This window comes from Oncorhynchus tshawytscha, linkage group LG06, assembly GCF_018296145.1.
Source record: "Oncorhynchus tshawytscha isolate Ot180627B linkage group LG06, Otsh_v2.0, whole genome shotgun sequence".
Taxonomy (NCBI): Eukaryota; Metazoa; Chordata; class Actinopteri; order Salmoniformes; family Salmonidae; genus Oncorhynchus; species Oncorhynchus tshawytscha.
The window spans coordinates 43,364,689-43,376,970 of NC_056434.1; the positions used below are offsets into that span (position 1 = coordinate 43,364,689).

The following is a 12,282-nucleotide window of genomic DNA, read 5'->3' on the forward strand; positions in this document are numbered from 1 at the left end:
TGCTGTTAGGTGACCTAAACTGGGACATGCTTAACACCCCGGCCATCCTACAATCTAAGCTTGATGCCCTCAATCTCACACAAATTATCAATGAACCTACCAGGTACAACCCCAAATCCGTAAACACTGGCACCCTAATAGATAGCATCCTAACCAACCTAACCTCTGCTGTCTTCAACCAGGATCTCAGCGATCACTGCCTCATTGCCTGAGTCCGTAATGGGTCTGCGGTCAAACGACCAGCCCATCTCTGTCAAACGCTCCCTAAAACACTTCAGCGAGCAGGCCTTTCTAATCGACCTGGCCCGGGTATCCTGGAAGGATATTGACCTCATTCCATCAGTACAGGATGCCTGGTTATTCTTTGAAAGTGGTTTCCTCACCATCTTAAATAAGCATGCCCCGTTCAAAAAATGTAGAACCAGGAACAGATATAGCCCTTGGTTCACTCCAGACCTGACTGCCCTTGACCAACACAAAAACATCCTGTGGCATACTGCATTAGCATCAAATAACCCACGCAATATGCAACTTTTCAGGGAAGTTAGGAACCAATATAAACAGGCAGTTAGGAAAGCAAAAGCAAAAGCTAGCTTTTTCAAACAGAAATTTGCATCTTGTAGCACAAACTCCAAAAAGTTCTGGGACACTGTAAAGTCCATGGAGAATAAGAGCACCTCCTCCCAGCTGCCCACTGCACTGAGGCTAGGAAACACTGTCACCACCGATAAATCCGCTGGCCATACGGCTGGCCATGCTTTCCACCTGGCTACCCCTACCCCGGGTCAACAGCCCTGCACCCCCACAGCAACTTGCCCAAACCTCCCCATTTCTCCTTCACCCAAATCCAGATAGCTGATGTTCTGAAAGAGCTGCAAAATCTGGACCCCTACAAATCAGCCGGACTAGACAATCTGGACTCTCTCTTTCTAAAATTATCCGCCAAAATTGTTGCAACCCCTATTACTAGCCTGTTCAACCTCCCTTTCGTATCATCTGAGATGCCCAAAGATTGAAGAGGGGCAGCTTTCCAAAGGGGGAGACACTCTAGACCCAAACTGCTACAGACCTATATCTAGCCTACCCTGCCTTTCTAAGGTCTTCGAAAGCCAAGTTAACAAACATTTCGAATCCCACCATACCTTCTCCACTATGCAATCTGGTTTCCGAGCTGGCCATGGGTGCACCTCAGCCATGCTCAAGGTCCTAAACGATGACATAACATAAGAGACGATACTGTGCAGGTGTATTCATCGACCTGGCTAATGCTTTCGACTCTGTCAATCACCACATTCTTATCGGCAGACTCAACAGCCTCGGTTTCTCAAATGACTGCCTCGCCTCGTTCACCAACTACTTCTCAGACAGAGTTCTGTGTGTCAAATCAGAGGGCCTGTTGAGACCTCTGGTAGTCTCTATGGGGGTGTCACAGGGTTCAATCCTCAGGCCGACTCTTTTCTCTGTATACATCAATGATGTCGCTCTTGCTGCTGGTGGATTCTCTGATCCACCTCTATGCAGACAACACCATTCTGTATACTTCTGGCCCTTCTTTGGACACTAGGAAGTTAGGAACCAATATAAACAGGCAGTTAGGAACTTTCCTTCCATGGCCAACTTTCCTTCCATGGCCTCCAACTGCTCTTAAATGCAAGTAAAACTAAATGCATGCTCTTCAACCGAACGCTGCCCAAACCGGCCCGCTGTCCAGCATCACTACTCTGGATGGTTCTGACTTAGAATATGTAGACAACTACCTAGTTGTCTGGTTAGACTGTAAACTCTCCTTCCAGACTCACATTAAGCATCTCCAAAATTAAATCTAGAATCGGCTTCCTATTTCACAACAATGTATCCTTCACTCATGCTGCCAAACATACCCTCGTAAAACTGACTATCCTACCGATCCTTGACTTTGGCGATGTCATTTACAAAATAGCCTCCAACACTCTACTCAGCGAATTGGATGCAGTCTATCACAGTGCCATCCGTTTTGTCACCAAAGCCCCAATACTACCCACCACTGCTACCTGTATGCTCTCGTTGGCTGGCCCTCACTTCATATTCGTCGCCAAACCCACTGGCTCCAGGTCATCTATAAGTCTTTGATAGGTAAAGACCCGCCTTATCTCAGCTCACTGGTCACCATAGCAGCACCCACCCATAGCACACACTCCAGCAGGTACATTTCACTGGTCACCCCAAAAGACAATTCCTCCTTCGGCCGCCTTTCCTTCCAGTTCTCTGCTGCCAATTATTGGAACAAACTGCAAAAAATCACTGAAGCTGGAGACTAATATCTCCCTCAACTTTAAGCACCAGCTGTCAGAGCAGCTCACAGATCACTCCACCTGTACACTCCATCTGTACATAGCCCATCTGTAAATAGCCCATCTGTAAATAGCCCATCCAACTACCTTATCCACATAATCACAGGGTAGCCTAGTGGTTAGAGCGTTGGACTAGTAACCGGAAGGTTCAAAGGTAAGTTCAAACCCCTGAGCTGACAAGGTACAAATCTGGTACAAATCTGTTGTTCTGCCCCTGAACAGGCAGTTAACCTGCTGTTCCTAGGCTGTCATTGAAAATAAGAATTTGTTTTTAACTGACTTGCCTAGTTAAATAAAGGTTATAATGTTATTGATTTTTATTTATTTTGCTCCTTTGCACCCCAATAACTCTACTTGCACACTCATCTTTTGCACATCTATCACTCCAGTGTTTCTCCAGTGTAATTATTTTGCCACTATGGCCTGTTTATTGCCTTACCTCCCTTATCCTCCCTCATTTGCACACACTGTACATATACTTTTTCTATTGTATTATTGACTGTATGTTTGTTTATTCCATGTGTAACTGTGTTGTTGTTTGTGTCGCACTGCTTTGCTTTATCTTGGCCAGGTCGCAGTTGGAAATGAGAACTTGTTGTCAACTAGTCTACATGGTTAAAGAAAGGTGAAAAAAAGTAGGGAACTTGTTTAGAACTTGGTTAGCCAATGGAGAATACGCTTTTCCAAAGATTCAAGTAACTGATCATTTTTAAGTTTGGAATTGTACCTAAATGTTGGTAATAATAATAATGTTATTGTTACAGTTGATAACAAGACAAAGAAAGTGACCAAAGGGGTCACAGTCAGAGTGCAAAATAATTCAATTGAAATGATTCTTTAGAGTGATAACTCCAGCAGAGTGTTCAGAACCATGAGAGAGCCATACATCATTTCCCCACTGAGATCTCCAGAAGTTGACATCGGTAGAAACTGAATGGGACTCTGTTTTAAGGTGTTTGGAAATTAAAAAAATAAGGCTTTGCGCTTTACATTATTTCTTAACCCCCTAGCATAGAGTGAAACTATAGACAACGACAAAGTGAAATATAGAACAGAAAGTACTAATGAGCTAAACAACATTCACAAATCGAGTAAGAATGAAAAGAAACCATATACTGTAGATATAAATTATTGAGTGAGAATAGTTTAGCGTAACAAAGATAACTGTCAGAAGAAGAAACAACAATGAGCTTGCTCACTGCCTATACTGCAGGTAAAAATATCATAAGTTAGAGAACAAATAAAATAGTAAATATCCATTACTCCAGTAGTTTTGTGCAGTTAGAATGAAAGTTGAATCACCTTAGAGCCGGGAGTGGGATCTGCTCACATCAGAGGTAGCTATTTACTGTAGGTAGACTTGTGTTGGCCACCAGGCACAGTCTATGACAGTCGCACATTTGCCGCACATTCTCCCCATCTGCCTCGGGAACTCTATACAGTGTCAGATTCCACCGTCTTGAGTAGCTTTCGAGTTCCACGATTGTTCTTTGGCACAAGTTCATCTTTCCCTCCTCCTTTTTTTTTTTTTTTTTTTAAGCTCTCGATCTTCATTGCGTTGTTGACGGCCATTTACCCTATGGCATCGGACCTTGTATTGATGAGCCTGGAAAGAGTGGCGATAACATCATTATTGGCAGCGGCATCTGGGCCCAGATCAAACATGCCTTTCTTGGAAGCTGGAGGTTTGCTTGGGGTTATAGGCAAAGAAGGAAAATCCTCGTCTGACACGGTAAGTGTCATAGAGTCTGTCAGACCAGTATAGTTGTGGCAGTTGTCAATCAAAGCATTTGCCTCCTGTGTAACAACATTGGATGATGGCGGAGCATTGCTAGCTGAGGAGGTAGCCATAAGATTTTTCTTTCTGTCAGCACGCTGTGACATTTTGGAAAATATCATCTTAAATCATCAATAACCTGGTGTTTTTAGCAATCAAAGTATTAATTTGGTAGTTCAAAATAATACACTTTCCGTTATCTTTCAAAAGTTGCTATGCAGAGCTCGGTAGGAAGCGTGTGCTCAAGCTGCCACCTTGTAGTTTAGTGGAGGTATAGTGGAGGACCTGTAATCTCATCAGAAGTGGCCAGGGTTTAGCATAAAATAAGCATACAGATAAGATACCGTCTGCCCTTGTGTTCGGCCTGTGGCGTTTGGATTGACTGTGCGGGGGGTTGGGTGATTGGACTGTGGAAATTATATGAAGGGAGAGGGACGTGACATGGGCGTGTGTGGTTGTGTGTGTGTGTGTGTGTGTGTTATGACTGTATACAGATGGGTGGATGATGGAATTGACCGGTCATGCTCCACAAAAAGGGATCTTGAGGGGTTTTGTCAGGCCTTTGTTGCAGTGTGGACATTTTGACAGTGTTGACTCTGGAGAGGGGAGTGGGCCGCAGGCACCATACACAATAGTAGGAGACGTGGGGCCTGCAGATGGAGAGATAATGACTTGGCATTTAAAAATAGGGAATAAATGTGATAACTGATGCACGTGGGTTAGAAAGCTTACTTACCCTTTAGGCCATATAAAGTTGAACAAATTGAGCAAGTGAAGAAAATTTGAAAAGGGGCATTTCATCTTATCTGTACATTTTTCAGTGAGGGTTTGATCAACTTTGACCTTCATCAGATAAAGCAAATCAGTCTGGTCATCATGTTGTCAGCGGGGCCTATTAAAGTCTAACGTTATATCCTGTATATTTAGTGTATTTGTATATTAATATATCTGTGATTTTTGTGTCCTCCCTTGTGATTCTCGCATGAGTAAGTCAAGATCTAATGCTGGCCCATGGGAGCATGCCGGGGGTGCTTCCAGGAGACTAGCTTACTTGCTGCAGTGAAATTATTCTGGAAAAGGAACTGGACTCCTGTGCCGGTAGGCTTCTGTATTGGTTATAGAGCCCTACATCAGCTGTTTGTGCTGGGCAATTTCACAGTGACAGAATGTTGCCCACATTTTTTCACTTTAAAATGTATGCCAAACAAAAAACATTGATTTCAAAGTTTAACAAACCATACAGCTATGCACAAGGACCACTTTCGACAATTTTCACTGAAACATTTACAAAAATGAATTTTAGTGGAAGAACTGTGCAGTTGCCAGCCTTGGTAAAGGAATTACGGGAAAATCTCCCTAAAATGTTTATGCGCCCACATTTTCCAAAAACATCTCCCGAATTAAGATTCAGTGATGTCTTCAGAAATAATGGGTTGTCAGCTATATGACATGGCACCTTTGAGTTTGAAAAAATCTATTTTGGTTATTGAACTACTATACTACTATATGTGAAGTGGATTTACACTTGGTAACAGAATTATAGTAATGGAATTACTTAATGGGTCCCTGATCTGCACTACACAGAAATGCATAATTATGGATGTCAATGTCATTGTCCTCATGTTTCACAACTTTGGACATCACAGCGCAACACAGCAGAGCACAGTAGAGTACAGTGCAGTACAATGTAGCACAGCAGAATAGAGTAGGGTTGAGTTCAGTACAGTGGACAAATGGACAATAACCCCAAGCATACTTCCAAAGTTGTGGCAAAATGGCTTAAGGACAACAAAGTCAAGGTATTGGAGTGGCCATCATAAAGCCCTGACCTCAATCCTGTAGAAAATTTGTGGGCAGAACTGAAAAAGCGTGTGCGAGCAAGGAGGCCTACAAACCTGACTCGGTTACACCAGCTCTGTCAGGAGGAATGGGCCAAAATTCACCAAACTTATTGTGGGAAGCTTGTGGAAGGCTACCCAAAACGTTTGACCCAAGTTAAACCATTTAAAGGAAATGCTACCAAATGCTACCAACTATTAATTGAGTGTATGTAAACTTTTGACCCACTGGGAATGTGATGAAAGAAACACAAGCTGAGAATAATCATTCTCTCTACTAATATTCTGTCATTTCACATTCTTAAAATAAAGTGGTTATCCTAACTGACCTAAGACAGTGATTTTACTAGGATTAAATGTCAGGAATTGTGGAAAAACTGAGTTTAAATGTATTTGGCTAAGGTGTATGTAAACTTCTGACTTCAACTGTATAATAAAGTTGAGGCCCAAAGTAACACAGTGCTTTGGTTATAATTTATTGATACAGATATTAACCAAAACCCTCTTGGATAGACTCACAGTCAGGGTTGCAAAATTCTGTTAGCTTTCCTAATATAAGGTTTTTCTGAAATCGTGCTGGGAAGATTTCTGGACTTGTGAGGGACTAAGCAGGGAAATTTGGAATCCTTCAGCTCAAATCTGGTTTAATGGAAAACCAGGAAATCTTGGGAACGGTACCGGAATTTTGCAACCCTACCTCCTCACAGTAAAGTTACAAGTGCTCATGTCCATAACCTCAACAATAAACATGGATGGTTGTAGGCAGACTGAAGTAGTTTGGAGTGGGATTCAGTTGTGCTTCATGCTTCATTTTAGTCATTTCACAATCCCTCTGTAGAGGAGAAGAAAGAGAAGGGGAAATAGGAGAACTAGGAGATTGCTGTAGGCCAGTATATTCTGTAATGACCTTGGGAGGAGCACTCCTTTGGTTATACTGTAGAATCCCTGACTATTACTCAACTCGGAGGCTTTTGATGCTGATTCAAATAAAATAAATGTAAATACTTTACGAGCCACTAACCAACAATGCAATTTAAAAAAATATGGGTAAGAATAAGATATAAAAGCAACAGGTAATGAAAGAGCAGCAGTGGAATAACAATAGCAAGACTATATACAGGGGGGTACCGGTACAGAGTCAATGTGCGGGGACACCGGTTAGTTGAGGTAATATGTACATTTAGGTAGAGTGACTATGAATAGATGATAACAACAGAGAGTAGCAGCAGTGTAAAAGTCTGGGTAGCCATTTGAATAGGTGTTCAGGAGTCTTATGGCTTGGGGGTAGAAGCTATTTAGAAGCCTCTTGGACCTAGACTTGCTGCTCCGGTACCGCTTGCCGTGTGGTAGCAGAGAGAACAGTCTATGACTAGGGTGGCTGGAGTCTTTTACAATTTTTAGGGCCTTCCTCTGACACCGCCTGGTATAGAGGTCCTGGATGGCAGGAAGGAGGCCGAGCAGTTGCCATACCAGGCAGTGATGTAACCAGTCAGGATGCTCTCGATGGTGCAGCTGTAGAACCTTTTGAGGATCTGAGGACCCATGCCAAATCTTTTCAGTCTCCTGATGTGGAGTAGGTTTTGTTGTGCCCTCTTCACGACTGTCTTAGTGTGCTTGGACCATGTTAGTTTCTTGGTGATGTGGACACCAAGGAACTTTAAACTCTCAACCTGCTCCACTACAGCCCCGTCGATAAGAATGGGTGCGTGCTCAGTCCTCTTTTTTCTGTAGTCCACAATCATCTCCTTTGTATTGATCATGTTGAGGGACAGGTTGTTGTCCTGGCACCACATGTCTCTGGCCTCCTCCCTATAGGCTGTCTTGTTATTGTAAATGATCAGGCCTTCCACTGTTGTGTCATCGGCAAACTTAATGATGGTGTTGGAGTCGTGCCTGGCCGTGCAGTCATGGGTGAACAGAGAGTACAGGAAGGGACTGAGCACGCACCCTGAGGGGCGCCTGTGTTTAGGATCAGCGTGGTGGATGTGTTGTTGCCTACCCTTACCACCTGGGGGCAGCCCGTCAGAAAGTCCAGGATCCAGTTGAAGGAGGAGGTTAGCTTATTGATGAGCTTTGAGTACACTATGATGTTGAATGTTGAGCTGTAGTCAACGAATAGCATTCTCACATAGGTGTTCCTTTTGTCCGGGTGGGAAAGGGCAGTGTGTGCAATAGAGATTGCATCATCTGTGGATCTGTTGCGGCGGTATGCAAATTGGAGTGGGTCTAGGGTTTCTGGGATAATGGTGTTGATATGAGCCATGACCAGCCTTTCGAGGCACTTCGTGGCTACAGAAGTGAGTGCTACAGGTCAGTAGTCATTTATTCAGGTTACCTTAGTGTTCTTGGGCACAGGCACTATGGTGGTCTGCATAAAACATGTTGGTATCACAGACTCGGGCAGGGAGAGGTTGGAAATGTCAGTGAAGACACTTGCCAGTTGGTCAGGGAATGCTCGCAGTGCACGTCCTGGTAATCCGTTTGGCCTTGTGAATGTTAACCTGTTTAAAAGTCTTACTCACATCGGCTGCGGAGAGCGTGATCACACAGTCTTCCAGAACACCTGGTGCTCACATGCATTTTTCAGTGATATTTGCCTCAAAGCGAGCATAGAGGTAGTTTAGCTCGTCTGGTAGGCTCTTTTCACTGGGCAGGTCTCGGCTGTGCTTCCCTTTGTAGCCTGTAATGGTTTGCAAGCCCTGCCACATCCGACGAGCGTCAGAGCCGGTGTAGTATGATTCGATCTTAGTCCTGTATTGACGCTTTGCCTGTTTGATGGGTCGACGGAGAGCATAGCGGGATTTCTTATACGTTTCCGGGTTAGAGTCCCGCTCCTTGAAAGCGGCAGCTCTAACCTTTAGCTCAGTGCGGATGTTGCCTGTAATCCATGGCTTCTGGTTTGGGTATGTACGTACGGTTATTGTGGGGACGACGTCATCGATGCACTTATTGATGAAACCAATGACTGATGTGGTGTACTCCTCCATGCCATCAGAGGAATCCCGGAACATATTCCAGTCTGTGCTAGCAAAACAGTCCTGTAGCTTAGCATCTGCTTCATTTGACCACTTTTTTATTGATCTTGTCACTGGTGCTTCCTGCTTTAATTATTGCTTGTAAGCAGGAATCGTGAGTATAGAATTATGGTCAGATTTGCCTAATGTAGGGCGAGGGAGAGCTTTGTATCTGTCTCTGTGTGTGGAGTAAAGTTTGTCCAGAGTTTTTTTCCCCCTCTGGTTGTACATTTAACATGCTGATAGAAATGAGGTAAAATGGATTTAAGTCCCCGGCTACTAGGAGTGCTGCCTCTGGGTGAGCGTTTTCTTGTTTGCTTATGGCGGAATACAGCTTATTCAATGCTGTTTTAGTGCCAGCCTCTGACTATGGTGGTATGTAAACAGCTATGAAAAATACAGTTGAAAACTCTGTATGTAGGTAGTGTGGTCTACAGTTTATCATGAGATACTCTACCTCAGATGAGCAATAGCTCGAGACTTCCTTAGATGTCGTGCAGCTGTTATTTACAAAAATGCATGGTCCGCCGCCCCTGGTCTTACCAGACGCCGCTGTTCTATCCTGCCGGTGCAGCGTATAACCAGACAGCTTTATGTTGATAGTGTCGTCGTTCAGCCACGTATCTGTGAAGCATAAGATATTACAGTTTTGAATGTCCCGTTGGTAGTTTAATCTTCCACGTAGGTCATCAATTTTATTGTCCAAAGATTGAACGTTTGCTAGCAGAATGGAAGGAAGTGGGGGTTTATTCAATCACCTACAAATTCTTAGAAGGCAGCCCGCCCTCCGGACCCTATTTCCCCGACTTCTCTTCACGCAAATCACGGGAATCTGGGCCTGTTCCCGAGAAAGCAGTATATCGTTCGCGTCGGCCTCGTCAGACTCGTTAAAGGAAAAAAAATATTCTGCCAGTCTGTGGTGAGTCATCACAGTCCTGATGTTCAGAAGTTATTTTCGATCAGAAGAGACGGCAGCTGCAACATTATGTACAAAATAAGTAAAAAAATAAGTTACAAACAACGCAAATAAACAAACAAAAAAACACAATCGGTTGGGGGCACGTAAAACGTGCCTTATTCTCTGGTGCCATCTTACTTTTCAGGTCAGAGCTTCTGGCTTCTCCTCTCTCATCTAGCCAGCTGGAATATCTATGGGATGAGACAGCCGTTAACCCATCCCAGATTAACCCACTTAATTAACCCACTATAGCAACCCTATCAGAGATGGCTTGTAACTAAGTGTGATTGTTGGTCGTGGAAAGTGAGGTTATGGTTATTGATGTATGGTGCACATAAAGTTGATGGAAATCTTAAAGCAGGTGCTGCTACATGAATTCATTCAAGGGTATAATCCAATGTATGGAATGGACAGCAGGATATTTAAGCAATAAGGCCCAAGGGTGTGTGGTACATGGCCATTTAAAAAAATATATATTTTACCTTTATTTAACTAGGCAAGTCAGTTAAGAACAAATTCATTTATTCAATGACAGCCTAGGAACAGTGGATTAACTGCCTGTTCAGGGGCAGAACGACAGAGTTGTACCTTGTCAGCTCAGGGGTTTGAACTTGCAACCTTCCAATTACTAGTCCAACGCTCTAACCACTAGGCTACCCTGCCGCCCCAATATACCACGTCCAAGGGCTGTTCTTAGGCACGACGCATTTCGGATACAGCCATTAGCCGTCGAATATTGGCCATGTACCACAAACCCCTAAGGTGCCTTATTACTATTATGAACTGGTTACTGAAGTAATTAGAGCAGTAAAAACAAATGTTTCATCATACCCATGGTATACGGTCTCATATACCACGGCTGTCAGCCAATCAGCATTCTTGGCTGGAACCACCTAGTTTATAATGGCTGTTACATCACATACACAAACAGAGGAAGAGAGTGTGCTTGTATGGGCCTAATGAGCCGTTAGGCTGATGACATCACCCCTGTGTGTGGGCCTACAGTACACCCAAATTCCAAGGCTCACCCGCACACATTCACTCCAAGGGTGCTCTGTTGACTGCTCTGTAAACTCTCTCTCCTATAATGATTGGTGTTGTGTGAGGAGAAGACTGGGTTGTTTGCAGTCACCCAGTACACAGAAGACTAGAAACTGTGAGTCTCGTTCCCATATCAGCACTCCATCTTCCTCGCTATAGTCCTGGCAAGTGCGGGAAAGAGACTGTAGACTCTCCCTCTGTCTCATTCACGCCTCCTGCTTTGTGAGACAGCCATTAGCTGCTTCTCTGTGTGTCTGCTGGAGCTGACACAGAACACCAATCAGCCTGCCTGCTGCCAGAGAGCAACGCTGTCTCTCTCTCTCTCTCTCTCTCTCTCTCTCTCTCTCTCTCTCTCTCATCCCTGCAATTACTCAGCTAATGCAGATTTGTCAAACAAAGTGAACATGTGAGTGTGTGTGGTTCTCCACATTAGAGCTTTGTGCCCGTATCCACAAAGCATCTCAGATTAAGAGTGCTGATCGAGGATCAGGTCCCCCCCATCCAATCTTATTCATTATGATCTAAAAAGTAGCACTGATTCTGGATCAGCACTCCTACTCAGACGCTTTGTAGATACAGGTCCTGATTCCATCTCACTCTAGGGCAGGGTTTCCCAAGCTCGGTCCTGGGGCCCCCCCTGGGTGCACGTTTTGATTTTTGCCCGAGCACTACACAGCTGATTCAAATAACCAACTCATCATCAAGTTTTAATTATTTTAATCAGCTGTGTAGTGCTAGAGCAAAAACCAAAACGTACCCCCAGGGGGGCCCCAGGACCGAGTTTTGGAAACCCTGCCCTAGGGTATCAACAGATTTCTAAGGATGAGGACATACTGTAGAATTGTCAGGGTGAAACGTGTTGTGTCATTTAGAGGGTTCTGGATGGTGTAACCACAGTCAGTTATAATATATATATATATTAAGAACACATTCTTATTTACAATGACAGCCTAGGAACAATGGGTTAACTGCCTTGTTCAGGGGAAGAATGACAGATTTTTACCTTGTCAGCTCGGGGATTCGATCTAGTAACCTTTTACTGGCCCAACGCTCTATCCACTAGGCTACCTACCGCCCGTAAGACATAAGAGCAGGACTGCCAGAAAAAGTGTGGCGGGGCGGCATTTGCCACAGCACTTTTCAGTCAGGTGTCGCAGCGCCGCTCCATCTTTGATTTAGTTGAATAAAATATAATGACGTAAAGCGTTAAAAAGAGGGGCAAAGTGCAGTTATTTTGTTTTTAACCAGTTTGACGATTTATCAATTTGCTCACATTTTCACTTTCAATTCACATCGGAGTGCTGCTGCAGGCTCTGTGCGTGTC

The 12,282-nt window shown here is 44.0% G+C and overlaps 1 protein-coding gene across 2 annotated transcripts in view; it reads left to right on the top strand.

Annotated features, from left to right (window-relative positions):
- bicd1a (bicaudal D homolog 1a) overlaps window positions 1-12,282 on the top strand; it is a 101,260-nt gene that overhangs the window by 15,123 nt on the left and 73,855 nt on the right. The gene's annotated exons all lie outside the window — the stretch shown is intronic.